The sequence below is a fragment of the Glycine max genome, chromosome 7 (assembly GCF_000004515.6).
Source record: "Glycine max cultivar Williams 82 chromosome 7, Glycine_max_v4.0, whole genome shotgun sequence".
In the NCBI taxonomy this organism is placed as follows: Eukaryota; Viridiplantae; Streptophyta; class Magnoliopsida; order Fabales; family Fabaceae; genus Glycine; species Glycine max.
This window is the reverse complement of record NC_038243.2, coordinates 19861502-19879232: the sequence shown is the minus strand read 5'-3', so window position 1 is coordinate 19879232 and position 17731 is coordinate 19861502. Positions and strand designations below refer to the sequence as shown.

The 17731-nt window shown below is 30.6% G+C and overlaps 2 long non-coding RNA genes across 12 annotated transcripts; both read right to left on the bottom strand.

The window, feature by feature from the left end:
- Positions 1–980: 980 nt before the first annotated feature.
- On the bottom strand, positions 981–10409 carry LOC102669847 (uncharacterized). Of its 10 annotated transcripts, XR_005892252.1 has the most exons (7): positions 10348–10409; positions 6542–6755; positions 5192–5235; positions 4104–4233; positions 3900–3987; positions 3720–3806; positions 981–3101 (listed from the first exon to the last, which is right to left on the bottom strand). It is a non-coding gene; the product is annotated as an uncharacterized lncRNA (long non-coding RNA). The 10 variants fall into 10 exon arrangements; XR_005892253.1 differs by having other exon boundaries at positions 981–2856; positions 3003–3101; positions 4104–6755; XR_005892255.1 differs by having other exon boundaries at positions 981–2826; positions 3003–3101; positions 4104–6755.
- A 307-nt stretch (positions 10410–10716) lies between these two features.
- Positions 10717–14331, bottom strand: LOC106799464 (uncharacterized). Of its 2 annotated transcripts, none has more exons than XR_005892257.1 (3): positions 14136–14331; positions 13794–13977; positions 10717–10778 (listed from the first exon to the last, which is right to left on the bottom strand). It is a non-coding gene; the product is annotated as an uncharacterized lncRNA (long non-coding RNA). The 2 variants fall into 2 exon arrangements; XR_001389204.3 differs by having other exon boundaries at positions 10736–10795; positions 14136–14327.
- Between the last annotated feature and the right edge of the window lie 3400 nt (positions 14332–17731).

Genomic DNA, 17731 nt, shown 5'->3' with positions numbered 1-17731 from the left:
TATTTTTCTAGAGACAAATGATATGTTGTATACCATCAGGAGTGTACGAGGGTGAGCGTGAAGGATGTATAGCATATGTAGTAGCAATTAAAGAATACGATACTTACTTGACTTATACGTAATTATTTTAGTAATCTAGTTTAAGAAGTATTTATTTGAGTAATCATGTGCATAAGAAAGCGTGTTGAACTGTCTCCTCCTTTCTCCTTTATTTTTTTATATGGGTTAATCCAGTGCTTGAAATTCGAAAAAAAGACATTTTTCTCTCTCTTCAATAGATTCTGTTTTCGATCAGCCATCTAAAATTTTCAAAAATTGAACCAGGATTTACAAATGAACTTTACAAAATGCGATCCTTCAGGCACAGTATAAAGGTTGTTTGCGTTGTCTTGCTATCCAATTTTAATTCCTATTTAGATACAAATTCTTAAGTATGCCCATATATATGTCTTATAAGTTATAACATATGGCTCCACCTCATCGACAATATGTAAAACATACAATATGTATTTCCATCCTCTTCTATTCTTCTTTAGTGTTGAGACTAAGGTAGGCCAATTGATTTGACATTGGAGATGCATTTGATATAAATTCATTAATAGCTTCTTCAATACTATTTTACAGTTCATTTGATACAATTCTCTAACCAACATCTTGCACGCTATTTTGAATAATTCAACGTCAAACACAATATAAATAGTTCTTAAATAGGAAACTAATCAAGTTTATTTGCAGTTTATCTGAATCATATTAAATATTTAATAAAAAAATTAATAATTTAGATTTTTTTTACTCTTTATATTATTTTTTATTTAGTATCAAATACACACTTTACAAAGAATAGTTTTTTCGTAGAACCAATACACACAGAACCAGACACTATAAATATTGTAAATTACAGTTTTATCCTTCATTTATCATAAGTAACCTAATGAGATAATAATACACACTAATGTTGATTAGACGTGAGAAAACACAAATTTGGTAAAGAATCACTATAACACCCCCAATATTTATGTACAAATGGTGGTGAAATTAGTCTTTTATTAATAATAGACCTGTTTTGTTAGGCCTTCCAGATGTGACACGGGTCTTAGTGTTTGCAACCCAATAAACCATACGTAGTCCTATATGTTCCGAAACCTAAACCTAATCTTTTATTTCTACTCTCTTCTTTGGAACGTGTGCTTCCACTTAGAGTCATCAGGGGAACCTTTGAAAGAAACACCATTGCTACTGTGAACGGAGGATTGGAGAAGCTTTTGTCAAGCCCTCTTGTTGTGAATGTCATTTCGAGGTAAGGGAATGTAAGTTATCTCGCTCATGGGCATGGTAGTAGTCGCAAGTCGAATATAGTTGACCTCTGACCCCAGTTTGCTATGTTTGATTGAATTGCATAAAGGAAAATGATTTTCCCCAACACTTATTATATTTTTTGCATTGAATTTCGTGTTTGGATGAATTGCAGAATTATCTTAATAATTGCTCTCTTTGCATTCGTGTTTTATGTGTTCCTTGTTGATTAGATTTCATTATGAACTTGTCATATACCCTTTGTGTGAGTTTTGAGGTGATTGGAAACCCTCGTGCTAGAGTTTATGTAGAATAACTCTGAGCAAAACTTTCTGTCAGTCATTATTCAATTTGCTAAGCAAAACGAGCACAAAAAATGGGATGAATTTTTATGATTAGATTTCTCACTGAGCGAGAATGTGTTTGTTGAGGTACTACTAAAAAAAAGGTCTTCTATATCGGTTTTAATGGTCTTGCTACATTGGTTACGACGCGTGGTGGTAACACATTGTCGTTGAATACCGACATCGGTTGGAGGATCGTCCTTAAATGACAACTTTTCTACATCGGTTGTGTAGTTCAACCGATGTAAAATATGAGTTTTCTACATTGGTTCTAAGGTTGAAATCGATGTTGAATGGTAGGGTTTCTATATCGGTTATCAGTCAACCGATGTAGAATGAGTAATAATGACAAGGTTTCTACATCGGTTATAAGTCAACCGATGTAGAATTTAAGGGTTTCTACATCGTTTATCACTCAACCGATATAGAATAATGAATTTTTTATTATTATTTTTGCGAAATTTACAATTTTCCCTTCAAATAATGATGTGATGTTAAAGTGCATGATTGTGATTTACTAAATGTAAAAATACACATATTTGCATATATTTGAGCCAGTAATAAAAAAATCACAAACTACGTGTAAGACTAATGTGAAAAATCAAGAACATCAAGATACAGTTTTATCATAATTAAATACTAAAAGAGTCCACTAGTGACAAAGCCAAAGAATGTATAGGACAGTAAAGTTATTATTTTTAGTATTTTGCTTCTACTATATTCAACAAGTTAAAAAAAAGGTTTAGCAGCTTTAATTTTTTTTTATAGCAATATCCATTATACCCCTTTGCGACTTATTCTATCTAATATAAGTTCCTTAGCGAGGAACCTATGTCACAAAGGACATTTTGAAGCGCATTGGATTCTACCTTTGACCCAAAGAGGTTCATGCATTATAGCATCTCTTGTATCAAAATCAAAAGACATTATGGCCTACGGATTCCACCCTTCGTTTGCAAGGTTGGCAGCCAAAAAGGGAGTGAATTAAAAGTTGTATCAGAAACTATATATGACTAAGAAGTTAAGACATATATATTGGAATCCAAGAGACATTCGATCTTGTAAAAGCAGGAAAACATGAGCACATATAAAGTGGAGCCAGTGGATGAAATGGAGCCACCTAAGCAAATAGGAATCTCCATGATGCCTAAACCGGTAATATTCAATTCATTGATGCAAATCGGGTTGTCTGCACTTGAGAAAAGCTCAATGCATTGAGCTGAATATGTACACCGTAAATTATGTTCATTGTTAACTAAGCACTATAGCTAGTAAATAGTAATTATCACAAGCATCATACTAAAACATCAAAAGAGCATCATAAGCAAATTTGTTCTTTAAAATAAAAGATAAATTTCCACTTACATAGAAATGGTCCAGTTCCAGCAGAGTCACCCTTCACAAGCTTGAGCTGGATGGTCACTTTCCGAAACATATATTTTCTCTTAGATCCAAATCCAGCACCTGCAGTGTTCAGAAAAAGGTCACATGTTTAGATGAAAAATAACACATTTTGCAGGAAGAAATAGAGTAATGAATTGGTGATTGTGGGTGGCAACCATCCTTTCCAAAGAAATCTCCCCAGGAAGAGTCTACTTGAATAACCATGGAAAAACAAATCTATAGCCTAAAGTACCTGGCCTAATCCTCTACATATATCTCTACTATCCTTCAGGATTCTAGACATATCACTTAATATTCTGCCCGGTAATAGTTTTAGTACCTTATTATATATCCCTCCTTTTCCTTAAATGGTAATAATTGAAGTTTGTAAAAATTATAGATAACATTAGTGCAAGAGACTCGTGAAACTTCGGATAAAACTCGCAGTGACAGTATTATGCACATGTTGCAGCAGGAGAGAATCAATAAGAAACCTCAACTCTTACACTCAGTAAAGAACATACAGAGGATGGGCAACAAAATTCTGCTGGATTACATAAAACAAACATATATTGTGCATATGCACTTCAGCAGTGTTGTTTACACCTTTTTTCTTTTTACATTCTTTCTCCGCACCCCCTTTGTCCCCCCTATAATACAGTTCCCCTGGGGTAGTGTAAAAGAAAGATATTGATATACCTTTTAAACGCAGTTACATATAGGCAAACTAATAAAAGAATTGCACCCGTAATAGCATGGAGTATATTAATTCAATGGGATAAAGCCCTGCAAAAAAATAAAAAGCCAAAATTAAACACGTTAATGTTTTAACAGCATTTTAATAGAGTTCATAAAAATATTGTAAGATAAGGGCAGGACCTCTGTTATGTAAAAGCAAAAATCCTATCAGTAATACTTGTGCGGCATATTGGACCCTCAAAACAAGCAAGTGAACAAGATTTACACACTGCAAGATCAAACAAGAGGCTATAAATATTCAGACAAAAATTGTAAATCCAAAAAAGGAAAATCACCAACAAATTTTTTGGGTAAGAGATTGAGACAAGTTAGGAAGAGACTCACAACAAAAATGTCGGCATGAAAGCAGAATTACTGTAGTTGGAGATTCAAAACATACTTTACAAACATGGGAATTGGCATCGCCATTTCCAAGGTACTTGAGTTCTTTTTCCTTCATTTCTTGCATGCGCGCCTGAAATCATAAATCGCACTAAATCTCTGAAGACCTTTCAACATGGGAATTGGCATCGCCATTTCCAAGGTACTTGAGTTCTTATTTCCTTAATTAGGATTATTAAATCGTGTTACCTTAATGGATTTAGGACTTGTGCCAATAATACTACTACACTTGACCATAATATAATTATAAACTAGAAACACAATTGCACGCTGTGCAAGCATCTTAATGTTTTACAGAAAATTTTTTAATAGTAATAGGATATATTAAAAAGTAATAAAAAATTAATAGTAACAGGATACATTAAGTTAAAGAATGTCATTCGTTCCAATTTATATCCTTAGAAATCTAATTGTTTCTTATAATTGGATGCTTGCAAGAGATCAATTTTTTATCAGGTTTTCTCGTGACTATCACTACAATATATGTTTGAAAGAAATTAGTTAGTATATTACTTATAAGTTATAGAGAAATATTTTTGGTCAGTTTTGTATGTCTTCCTACAAAATAGGTTGGACATACTTCACTGATGTTTTGGTATATTTTCAATAAAAGTGTAGGAGTGCAGTAAAAAAAAAAAAAGAATAAGAGTATGATGTTGATTGTCCTCATTTAAACTCTCTAGTTGAAACTAATTGGACGCATAGATGCATCTAAAATAAAGCTTGTAACTCCTAATCTAATTTATGCTAATTGCTCTAAAGACATGAAAGAGATAGAATGACGAGAATGGTCTATATAAAGTATAAAGACAATACCTAGTTAGCAAAATAAGATTGAAGTTAAGATTATTGGGTCAGTATTTTGTATCACAATCATATCATATCAAATAAATATCCCATTATTCACGGTCTTGATTCTCTCTTTTCCTTCTTCCCTACCTAAACCCTATAATTTCAAAACCAGCTAAAGAAAATCAAATAAGAATTTTCTAGGACGAAGAAAAGTATAAATAGCTGCACAATAAGGTTACCTTGAGGCGAACAACCAAGGGCTCTTCTTTGGGCATTTCCTCATCTGGTTTCGGTGCAATATAACTTTAATAAATGGTACAGGCTAGGGAGTAATTTGTAGACAATTTTTCATGCAGGGACCAAAATGTTGAGTTTTTACATTAAGGGACTAAAACAATCTTGAATATAGGGATTAAATTTATACTCTAACAAAAAACAAAAAGCAACTAACTAACCTCATTCATATCGTGCCATGTTTTTCAATGTATCCAATCCTTACATGTAAACAATTTTTATAGAAATATTTATTCTTACATACGCAGGGACGAGGAATCCATAATTAATAGGAGCAACAATATGAAAATATGATAAAAAAAAATACTCAAATAAGATATTAATTACACATTTTCGAATCTTGTGATCACTGGCACTTTCCAGTTCTGAGTAATACCATTAGTAAGCTATTATTATCTCCTGCTTTATTGATACATTTCAAAGTAATAGGTTTATGTGGGACACTTTCATTGATATAATAAAATACTAATATATTTCTCTTAATTAAACGTGGAGCTCCTAATAAAATTCTCTTGTCTCGATCCGTAAATAATATGACATTCTAATATAAAAAAAATCTAAACATAAACGGCAAATTAATTAAAGCAATCCGTGAGATCATGGAAGTGAATTAAGTCAGTTAGATTAGGTTTACAAAACAAAAATCTGGTTTCCTTTTCAAATTAAATGCTCAAGTGCAGTCTATTTATTTAACATGTATAAGTGTTTTTGAAAATTTGCCAGATCATTTTAAAAATCAGGCTAATTAAAGTTTTATACTTCAAGTTCATATGCATGATAATAAATTAAATCCAAACTCTAAAGGCATATAGTAACCATGCAGGATTTTAAAGCTAAAGAAAAACATTTAAATTATTAAATTGTGACTATAACATATAAGTAACAAGTGGCAAACAGGAGGAATAAATACACAAAAATACCAAAAAAAGCTACTCTTCCATGATTGCAGAACCAAATGGTGAATAAGAAAATAGTAAAGTGGCTAGGGAAAAGAAATGTGACACCAACTATCTCCATGAACAACAGCCAATAAATTGATAAATAAATAAATAAAATTGAATAAATTAAAAAAATAATCCATTTGAATAAATTAACTTATACACGTATTAACTTAATTAATTAAAAAAATACCAATAGTATATATGGTGAAATAAATGCTAAAGCTGAGAGAGTGCATCATAGTCAAAATTCAAATTATAGGGGTATCCTGTAATAGATTTTTCATAAACATTAGTATATGAGATAGAAAATACTAATTCTAGAAGTTAAGGGAAGAAATAAATGTTGTATCATACCTGAATGATAGTTGGTCCTTTCAGAGATTTTTTGTATTTAGCCAACATGCCTGCCATATAAGCTTCCCTTTCCCCAATAACCTCATCATCTATACCAGGCTCAGTGACTTCAAGGCACGTGGTGTGAATATTTCTTCCAAGCACTATCTTTCTTTCTCCATTTTTTGTACCATTCTGAACAACCCAATTTCCCTATTTGTAGCACAAGAATTATCTGACAGACATAACACACAAGTGAATTATCAACAAATAGAAAAATCCAAGTGCAAACAAAATAAACTATGAACATAAAACTCAATCATCACTCCTTATCAAACATTTTTCTGGAAATCGCCATTCTAATAAAAAGAAATGAAACAAGTCTAACCAAAAAGCTCGAACTGCTATACATGTTCATCTACACATATCCATGTTAGACATTTCTAATTGCATTGAATAGTATTCATTTCACTTTATTATTTTTTAAGCTTTTCCCGCAATCAAATCAAAGAGGCTGTTTTGTCAAAAGGCAACAACTTTATCCATGCGCCACACACCCTCAATCTGTAATGGCTCATACTTAATTTTAAAACAATAATTCTAACTTTTAATTTAAGATTTTTGTTTTATATTAATTTTATGTGCCGTATTATAAGCCCTTTCATGTCTTACAATCTCAACCAACTTTCATTTAAATATCCTCCACGAAAAAATAGCATTTATAAAAAAAGGAAGTAAGCTTAGAAGGCTTCAAAGAAGAAGAAAATAAAAACAGATTTACCAGAAAAGGAACTAATTCAGCATATCTCAAGCCAAAACCAAAGTAACATGATGAAATGCTCTGTTTCGGAGATAATATACTCAAATAGTCAAATGAAAGAACAAAAATTCTCAACTATAAGTAAAGAAGAATAGGCACAAACATAATGAACTACAATTTACAAGCAAGAACAAAATCTCTCTGACCATAAAACCAGAAAAACTCATTAAGTAATAAACGAAGCTAAGAAAAGTTCAAAAATCTAAGTATTTGAATCATATAGGAAGCAATCACAATTCACCAAACTTGCTTATGAAAACTAGAGAGCATGGAACAAAAGGAGTAGTACTATTTGAGACTCTAAATTGGATGAATGTAGGTGCTGGATGGAGAAGCATGGAATAAAAATATCCATAGTGAAAACAATACAATTCAATGAAATTAGGATTCCATCACAGACACACACAGAGGACCAACGCCAAACACTCTTAGTCAAAAGAGAAGAGAAGGCTCACCAAAACATCGTCGAACTTGAAGTGGCGAGCGTACTCCTCGACGACAATCATGGCGGCGGCGCCCTTGCGTTGGAGGGCGATGCGCTTGGCCTTCATGGAGGCGGACTCATCGAGTGCGTCAGGGCCAAGAGGAACAGCGTCGGACGGAGGAAGAAGCGGCGACAGAACCTTGGGGACGGGGACCTAAACGGTGGCGTTGTCCCTACGCGTGTTGGCGAGGAAGTCACGGAGCACTGTAACATCGTGAACGAAGGCATTGGGAGCGTCAGGAGCAGCGTCGAATGCGCGCAGAAACCCTAGCGTGCAATGGGGGAGGAATACGAAAAGGGGAAAGAAAGAGAAAGAGAGAGAGAAAGAAAGTTGTCGTCAATGGGGGAGGATAAGCTTAAGCTAGGGTTAATAAGTGGTAAAGGAAGGAATACGAAGGCAGTTTTGCTTTAAACCTGTCGTTGTTCAAGCTTTTGATAATTACGGAAATGCCATCGTGTCACATTCTAAGACGGTTATTTATAACCGCCTTAGAATGTACGACGTAAAAACAAATTTTTATTCACCTAATTACAAAATTGCCACCACGCCATATTCTAAATCGGTTTTTTAGAACTGTCGTAGATAGCGCGTCGTAAATACAATCTTTTCTAGTAGTGAGGGAGAGGAAATTTACTATACGAATATCCACCTTCGCTAACTGAAAATAAGGTAGTAGGTAGGAGGAAACACCTATAGCCAATTTGTTGTGCAACAACTATATATCAGGGAGTGAAAAAAAAAATCAGATAATGAGTGGAACTTCTGTAGCAGAGTCATTGGGCATGATTTATCTCGCTAAGTGAAAATAGTATGTTGCTAGGGGAAACTTCTTTTCGTTGAGTGAAATGTAGATAAAAATCTAGGAAATTCCTGTAGAGGATTGGCTGAGCGAAATTGAGATAATAAATCCATTTAGGATGCATGTAGTGAGTCACTAAGCAGTTAGCCTCCGGGAGAAAAATAGGTAAGTGTCACTAAGTGAATTCAAATGTCTCTATACAAAAATTTGATAGAAAGTTTCACAAACTGTCTTGCTAAGTGAGGCAATCTTTGCCAAGAAAATTGCTTTAGAGTAAGAGAATCCACCTAGTTTCTAGGTGCGACACCCTTTACCCCAACATATAATTATCATTATTAGTTAACATCGCAGAATATATTTTAAATGAATTTTTCAAAAACTTTTTTAAACATAACTTATAAAATAAAAGGCATCACATACTCTTACTTCCCAAATAGCATATATAGATAGAAACTAAATAAGCCTCTTGGCATTCCAAAGGTCATACATGTCCATAAGTAAACTATAACAAGTTTGAAATATAAATCTTAAAGAAACAATTATAAAGTTCGATACAAATGTCATAATCTACTACCCACCCCCCGGAGAATTTATAAACAGATACAAATCTTTATTCTCTTCTTCTATACTAAGATATACCATAAGACTAATTAGTTGATTCGATATTTCATTATCAACCTCTTGATCTAAAAAAAGTAATCTTTCTCGATAAAGTCGATTGATTAGGATTCCATTTTTTTCCTTAAGAGTCGTACATGCACCTTTTGATGCATACAGTTCACCAAAAATCATATAATGAAGTATTGTATCTCATAATAAAACATTAACATAAACTACTATAAGTGAGGTCTACGACTCTCCTCGTGCAATGTGAACAACCTCTGGCTGAGTCTAACTTGTACATGGCAATCAACTCATGGCAACCTATGGTCAATTTGAAGGAACCAAGTCTTAATGATCAACAATCCACAACAAACACTATTAGAAAATATATTTTCTACATCGGTTATTTATGACTTTTAACATCGGTTTTTAAATCGATGTTGAAAGTACTGACGTTGATAGTATTATCGTTAACATCGGTTTTTAAAAATCGATGTTAACGTAAAATTACCAACATCGGTTAGTAATATGAATTGCACCCAAAAAATGTATATTAATGTTGAAAGTTAACATCGGTTTTCTCTAAAAAAATCGATGTTAACGAATGTGTTAATGTTGACAGTTAACATTGGTTTTCTGTAAAAAAAAAATTGATGTTAACGAATGTGTTAATGTTAACAGTTAACATCGGTTTTTGGAAAAAACCGATGTTAACGAATGTGTTATATAATGTTAACTGTCAAATTAACACATTCGTTAACATTGGTTTTTCCAAAAAAACCAATGTTATTTTTAGGATTTTTTTTTAAATAATGTCTCTGTTTTTACAAAAAAAACAAAATTTAACCTGTAAATTTAAAATCAGACCACACAGCACACAACATATATCATTTGCATTCTGCTTTCAAATAGGTTTTAGCAGAAAACTAGCTATCAACAAAGGTTATTCAATGTTAAAATGAAACAACAATTGTAAAAAATGTAATGCAAAGTATGTAAACTAATTAAGTAACCTAAAGTTACATAGTTGCCTAACATCCTATGTTTGATTTCCAACTTTTAGATAATACTGTGCACACATAAAATATCTATAAGTAGAAGTTTTATTTAAATCACGTACCTTAACAACAATTCACCTAGCAGTAGCCTTGGATTTAGGTTGTGGAGTATCATCAAGTCCTTTCAAAGCACTAGTGTTGAATATGAAGAACATTAAAATATTGATGTTGTTGAGTTATGCCAATGAAAATGTATTGAAAACAATACTAACCTGTTAATTATTCCCTTAAGGTAGTTGTCTGGCCTGTTATGTATTCAAGATTGAATACAATGATTAATGCAAACTGTCCGCAAGAATCATTGCATCCAATCTCAAATGGGAATCTAAGGTTCACTCATCATGAACACAATTTGTATAGCATATATCAATTGTCATTAATGGCAGTGAACACGTAATAAAAATATTCATTGGTAACAAACATTTGTACCTGTGATGATGAGCAGCACGGTCCAAAATGAAAGCAAGAATCAAAGAAATAACTGAATGAACACCTACATCAATCATCATTCTGAAAAACAGATATCAATATGCTACTTATATATAAAGGACTAAAGGAAGTATTACATTAGTTAAAATAAACCTCTAAAATATTGGTAGCTCTTTTTGTACTACTATACCATTATATTATAATAAAGGGTTAAAATTTGTGCACTATATCCTCTAAACTTTAGAGAAATTCAATATATTGTCCGGCTAAACATAAATAGTACAACTCTTTGGTTGAAATATGACATTCGAATTCAGTGTCACATAATTTAAAAAATATTTATAAAATAGGACGACATAAGCAAACAACATACCGAAAACATCTTGCATTAATTCAACTCTTGCATGCATCTTTTAGTCGAAAGGAATAACTTTCAACTCTAAATCATATCAACCGAAATGCAGATAGTGACACGAGAAATCGAATGTTACTCCCCTAAGGAATCATAAGTCGTACTAAAAATACTTGATAGACCATTTTCTATATAAAAAAGAAACCTTTTAATTTTTTTTGACAGAAATGGAATTACCTCATTTCATTGATAATAGTAACTAAAATACAGCCAAGAATAGTATGAAGTATGTATGGACTAACAAAATTAGTAGCGGAGAAACCTTTTAATTAGAGTTTAGAGTTTACACGGTATCAACAAAAATAAGTAGGAACATCAAATTCCTACATATTCATAAAATTCACGTAACATACATATGTGAAAAGTTACCAGGCAAAAATCTAAAACTTGTATAAAACTACATGCCCACTGCTCTTCTATATTTTATTTGACTGATTTTTTATGAAGAAATGAAGAAGAATTCCTATTTTTTATTTAAGTTAAAATATACAAGAATAGTGGGCATGTAGTTAAAATCTAACTCTGTTCATTAAATTATATGAAATTTTCTGATATCCGAATTTGATTTTGACTAATAAAAAAATTAATAGTTACCAAAATTGTCAAGGAGAGGTGATTCAATTCAAGATTGAATCGGCAATCGGCAAGGGTAGTAACCTCCCTGAACTCCCAGGATGTTCTTAAGGTATGTATAAAAACACTTGTATAATATATTCTCCTTTTTGAATTTTATGTTGTCACCCCCTCTCCCATGCTCCTTTCAATTATGTGTCCACGTTTACTCACGTTGCTGCTCCCTTAGTGTACCCCTTTTTAGATTTTTACGGTTTTAGTGTTCTATGTTTTAAAAAAAATCAATAATATTAATATACTTTTTTTTCTAAACCAAAAAAATATACTTCATTAGTTTATTTTATATGTTTTCTGTCTAATCAAAACTCAAAACATATAAAATATATAATAAGTTTTATCTATTGATAAATATATCTTATAGGATTTGGATTGCTAGTTTAATTTCTTTTAATTATCTTTTTTCTTTATAGATATATGTTACACTATAATTTAAATTTTTTCTAATTGATTTTAATTTTTTTTAAAATAATTTTATTTATTGTCATCTAAGGATTTATAATATTTAAAATTTAGTAGATAAATTAATTTTAGGTGTAATATATTAATTTTATAATGTACTAAAGTATGACAATTTAAAAAACTCTTTCTTCATTCTTCAAGAATAAAGAAGTCAATAATTTCATATATTTTATCCTCATCTTATATTATAAAATTCAGAAATTTCAAAACAAGTTTGTAAAATGATGAATGATCTTTTAATTAAAAGAAATAAGAAGTAAATGATTTTTATTTATTGTTATATTTACTTTTATATGATATATGCAATATTGTTTATTATTTGACAAAATTTTAGGCAACTATTAATAGTAAAAATTAGTCACTTTTCATGTTAGCTCTTTTCTCCATATTTTCCTCATTTTTTTCTTCCTTAGAATATGCTATAAATGTTAAGTTACAATTTTTAGACCCGCGAACTATGGATGTGTGTTTTTGCTGCGACATATGTACTTGTCTATTTGTGTGTATTGGTGCATTTCAATCCAAGTGAATGCAAAATCAAATTTTTATATACGAACAGAGAAACAGACCTTCAAAGAGGGGAGAGAAACATAATCAGGGAAGGTAGAGACCAAGAAAGAGGTCATGCAACATGTGATTAAATAATTAAATTGTTCATTTTGGTCGGTGCTAATTGGGATGACACATGACATGAAATACTTGCATGGCACTTAACTTGCTAAATCAGTAGTGTTAACTGTTAACTACATTGACCGGTGAAAGTTATATTTTAGATTAATTTGAGGGACTTTTTATTAGTTTCTCTAATTCCAGGACTAACTGGCCGTTTAGCATCAAAAAAATTTGTTTCCTTTTATAATGTTAGCGCCACAACCAATAAGCACAAGCAAATATATTTAGTTATAAAAAAGGTAAATCAAAACTCAATTTCCATAAATTTATTAAAAATCTAAAAATGTCAGAGGGGCGTTGAAATGAGCTACATGCTAAACATACTTCCTTCCCATCTACATTCCTAATCTCATTGTTCCTGCTATCATTGATAGGACTTTTTTTCCAATCCACCACGAGCTAACATTATTCCAATGTAACATTATTCCAATGTAACATTATTCCAAAGTGAACAAGGTAAAAAACTTTTATATGAATTTTTTTCCTTTTATGTAAACAAATCATAGTTGCTTTCATGTTTACCATCTCGACTGGTATTAGTTATGGAAGTTTAGGCCTCTATCAGGCTATCATCTAATGTTCTAAACATTAAGTCGGTGCACCAAAGGTATGGTCCAGGTAGTTCCAAAGTAGGCACAATTTTTTCCACCCTAAAACGTGCCAATTTCGATCTCTATCATATACTCTATGTTGTTCTGATATTATGGAATACTGTAAGGGTAGTTATGAAAGAGAACAACTATGATTTAGAGTTAATACTAATAGTTTATCTAATTTTTAGGTGATGAATAGTTAAACCAATCAAAAATTTTAATCCATATATATGCTCTTTCTACTTTGCAATTAATTGAATAAAGCCCAAGATTTTAAACTACAAAAAATGAGGCTGACTGAGGAAATTACCAATTAAGCCAAGTGCTGTTAGATCCCATAGCAAAAGATGATTGTCGGTCCCATCAATCACCAATCTGAAATTTCCTTGGTTTTGCCCCCCTTCTATAAAAGATATACCTCCCCTTGGACCTCAGAGACTTTTGTGAGTGGTTGAGGTGACAATATCACAGTAATCAAATGGACTAGCTACTTCCTGTAAAAACCACCGTTAATATAGTTAAAAGCATATTTATAAAGTCAAAGGAAAATCGAAACCTTTTTGCAAAGGGCGCATCCAATCGAACACAGAACATGGAAAGAAAGAATAAGGTGTGTGTGTAGTGAAATCGGTAACGGAGAAAAAAAAATGACCTAGTGAAGCTGTGAGTGCTACTGCGATGGCGGAGAAACTGACCAAAAGCGAACCTCTATGTGTTGTGAGGTTTAGGGTTTGGGAGTGAATTTTAGAGAACGTAGTGGGTGACTCTGTTGTTGTTGGATGAAGGAAAGAAAGAATAAAATTAAAATTTGTTTTGCGGGTAATAAGAGGCTGCGTTAGCGGTAGAATTGAAGCGAAAAAGGTACAATAAAAATGGAATAGGAACCAATCTCAACTTTGTAATTGAAATAGAATATTAAAAATTAAATTAATTAAAACAATATTATCATTTGTGAATAATCATGACCAATATTTTCTCATTTTACTTCTCTCTCTAAAAACAAAACTTTTTATTGTCTCATTAATTGTCTGTATCTAAAATAAAAATTGATATTCTGAAAAAAGAATATAAAACTTTATTTTCCCTCTTTGACATTTAGTTAATTGCTGCTGTTGTTTTGTTTTTTTAATACCCTTTTCCTTTATGTTGCCATTCACTCAAAAATGGAATATACATTTAATATATGTTTGACAAGTATTTTTAGCTAACATATTAACTAAAAGTACAATAAAAATAATTTAATTAAATAAATATAAAAATAAAAGAAATAAACATATGCAAATTGAATATTAGTCTATTAGATTAAAATTGTAATTTTTTTAAAGAAAAAAATACTAAAGTCACAAAAAAAAATAAAAAAAACAAAATTATGAATCAATTATTAAAGAAAAAATAAAATAAAAATTTAGCCTAATCATTTTAAAGTTCATTCTTTTTGTATGTTTATGAGTATAGTGTTGAATTTTCTATTCCGATAATTAATAATGTGAGTTAATTTTCTATTCCGATAATTGAATTTGTTTCAACTTTCAATATTTTTTTGTTGGCTTTTTTTTCTTGAATTAAAGATTAGTTTTTTGTTTTATTTTTTCACATGACTTATAGTATAATTATAATTATCTTAAAATTCATGTTTTTCATGATTTATTTTTTTATGAAACAGTAGATAGAAATAGAATTCAAGGTTTTTGGATGTATAAAACTAGTGTTCATACCCCGTGTTGCTCAGATACTTTTTCCATTTTATAAATTAAAAAATAAATTAATATATATATATATATATATATATATATATATATATATATATATATATATATATATATATATATTGTTTTTTAATGACAACTTTTTATCCAAGCTACATGATTACATATATTAAATTAAATATATTATATTTTGTCAAATACTTTTTTATATATAATATTTTTAGTATTAAATAATCTTTGATTATCTTCATCGCCACATGTTAATATCCAGGTATATTTTTTACTTTTAATACGATAACATATAATTGTTCATGAAAAACACATTTAAGGATGTCACCGTACCATTATCAATTGACAAGTTCATTATGTTTTCCACTTTTGACATAACCCATTAAATTTTCCTACATGAAAGAAAATTGATATTTCATGAAAATAATTTAATAATTTTTTAATAATTTAATTGATATTTCATTATGTTTTATTTTGTTGGCGTGTTTTGTTCCTCTTGAGTGTGTCGTGGTTACCAGATCTAATATGCTCTTCCTCTTCTCAAACTTAGTTCGTGAATTAAAATTTAAAGTTTTATTAAGTAAATCTAAAAAAAATATTTAATTGAGTATTAAAATAACTTTTGACAAAAAAAAATTCATCACTATTTAAATATAATTCTTTTTCTTTGTTTTTTTTTTCCTAAATAATTTTTTATTAAATTTATTAACAAAAAAACTCACATAATTTGTTGGGGAGAGTCGAGGGGTACACCTGTGGACCACGAGCCACCACATAAGGAGACCTGACACCACACTCTAACCCAAAACCTTAAGGCTCAGGTTTATGGGTCTTCTCCTCACTTATATGGTGTTCAACCTTTCCACTTCTACCCGATGTGGGACTTCACCTCACACTTGTAACCCAACACATCTCCCCCTCAAGTGTGAGTCTCTTCCACATGGTAGTCTCCCCCTCGAGCGGAAGTCTTTATCATCCACGAGTATAGCCATGGCCACCTGTGGTACTTGCATACTCGTCTGAGCCGGTCATCAACTTGAACCATCGGCTCTGATACCAATTGTTGGGGAGATTCGAGGGGTACACCTGTGGACCACAAGCCACCACATAAGGAGACCTGACACCACACTCTAACCCAAAACCTTAAGGCTCAGGTTTATGGGTCTTCTCCTCACTTATATGGTGTTCAACCTTTCCACTTTTACCCGATGTGGGACTTCACCTCACACTTGTAACCCAACATAATTAACAAATAAGGTTAAAAATAATTAAAAAAATGACAAATGTAATAAAAATAAATTACATGTGGATTATAATTAACTCTAAATTTAAAGACTTAAAACATAATTTTCGTGTCTCATGAAAATATTTTTATTTTTGTTCTAAAAAATTTGTTTAAAAATAATGAAAATATCATTTATTTTAAATTCTACAAATATATGAGATAACTATAATTATTTAAATTAAACCACTATAACATATATTTTCAATAAATCAAATTAATATATACAAATATTTTAATTTACTTTAAATTTAAAGATAATACGTTAATATAAATATAGTAGGATTTCATTGAATTTTTAAACAATATTCTCCATTTACCTTGTTAAGAAGAAAAAAACTAATTTTTTATTTTTATAATAATTAAATAAATATATATTAATAATAAATTTTAATTTTTTTACGATATAATTTTTTTTTACCAACATTCTATAAAAATTCTATAAAAGTTAAACTCTATTATTAAAAACAGTTTTTTTTTTATTTTCAAATTAACTAATATCAAATAATTTATATAAATGTGTGTTATATTTAAATGATAATCATGAAATAATAAAACTAAAATTAAGAAATTGATTTTAAAAATTTAGTTTAATTTTTAAATGCTTACCTTTTGAATTTATTATTGTTTATTAATTATTATATTTTTTTAGTTAAAATATAATTAATAACGCAATATATGATTTTTTTTAAAAATATATATAATTAAAAAAAAAAGTTTATATTAACATCAGTTATTTGAGAACCGATGTCGTTAAGCACTTACAACATCAGTTTCCAAATAATCGATATTAAAACTAAATTTAGTGTGATTTTAATATCGATTATTTGAAAACCGATGTTGTAAGTGCTTAACGACGTCGATTTTCAAATAACTGATTTTAAAAGGGTGATGTTAAAGCTCATTTTTTTAGTAGTGAAAAACCCATTCCATATCCATTAAAGGGTCACTAAAGCTTTTGGGAAGTAGTTCTCAACACTCTAACACGTCATTCAAAGTCAAAACATAGAGGTGGTACTCGAGAGCATACCCCATTAAGCAAGACCCTTGGGTCGCTTTAGTGAGGCGAAGTTCTGGCGTGAAACTCACCCTCCCAAGTATACCTTTTTTAACATAAAAGAAACTTCCCAAAGGACAGAGTTAACTCTTCCCAACATATAGGGGTGATTCCAAACCAAAATCACATCACACCCATCATCATCTCATCAATAGTTCATATACGTCTAAAAAAATAATACATTTGCCTCATCA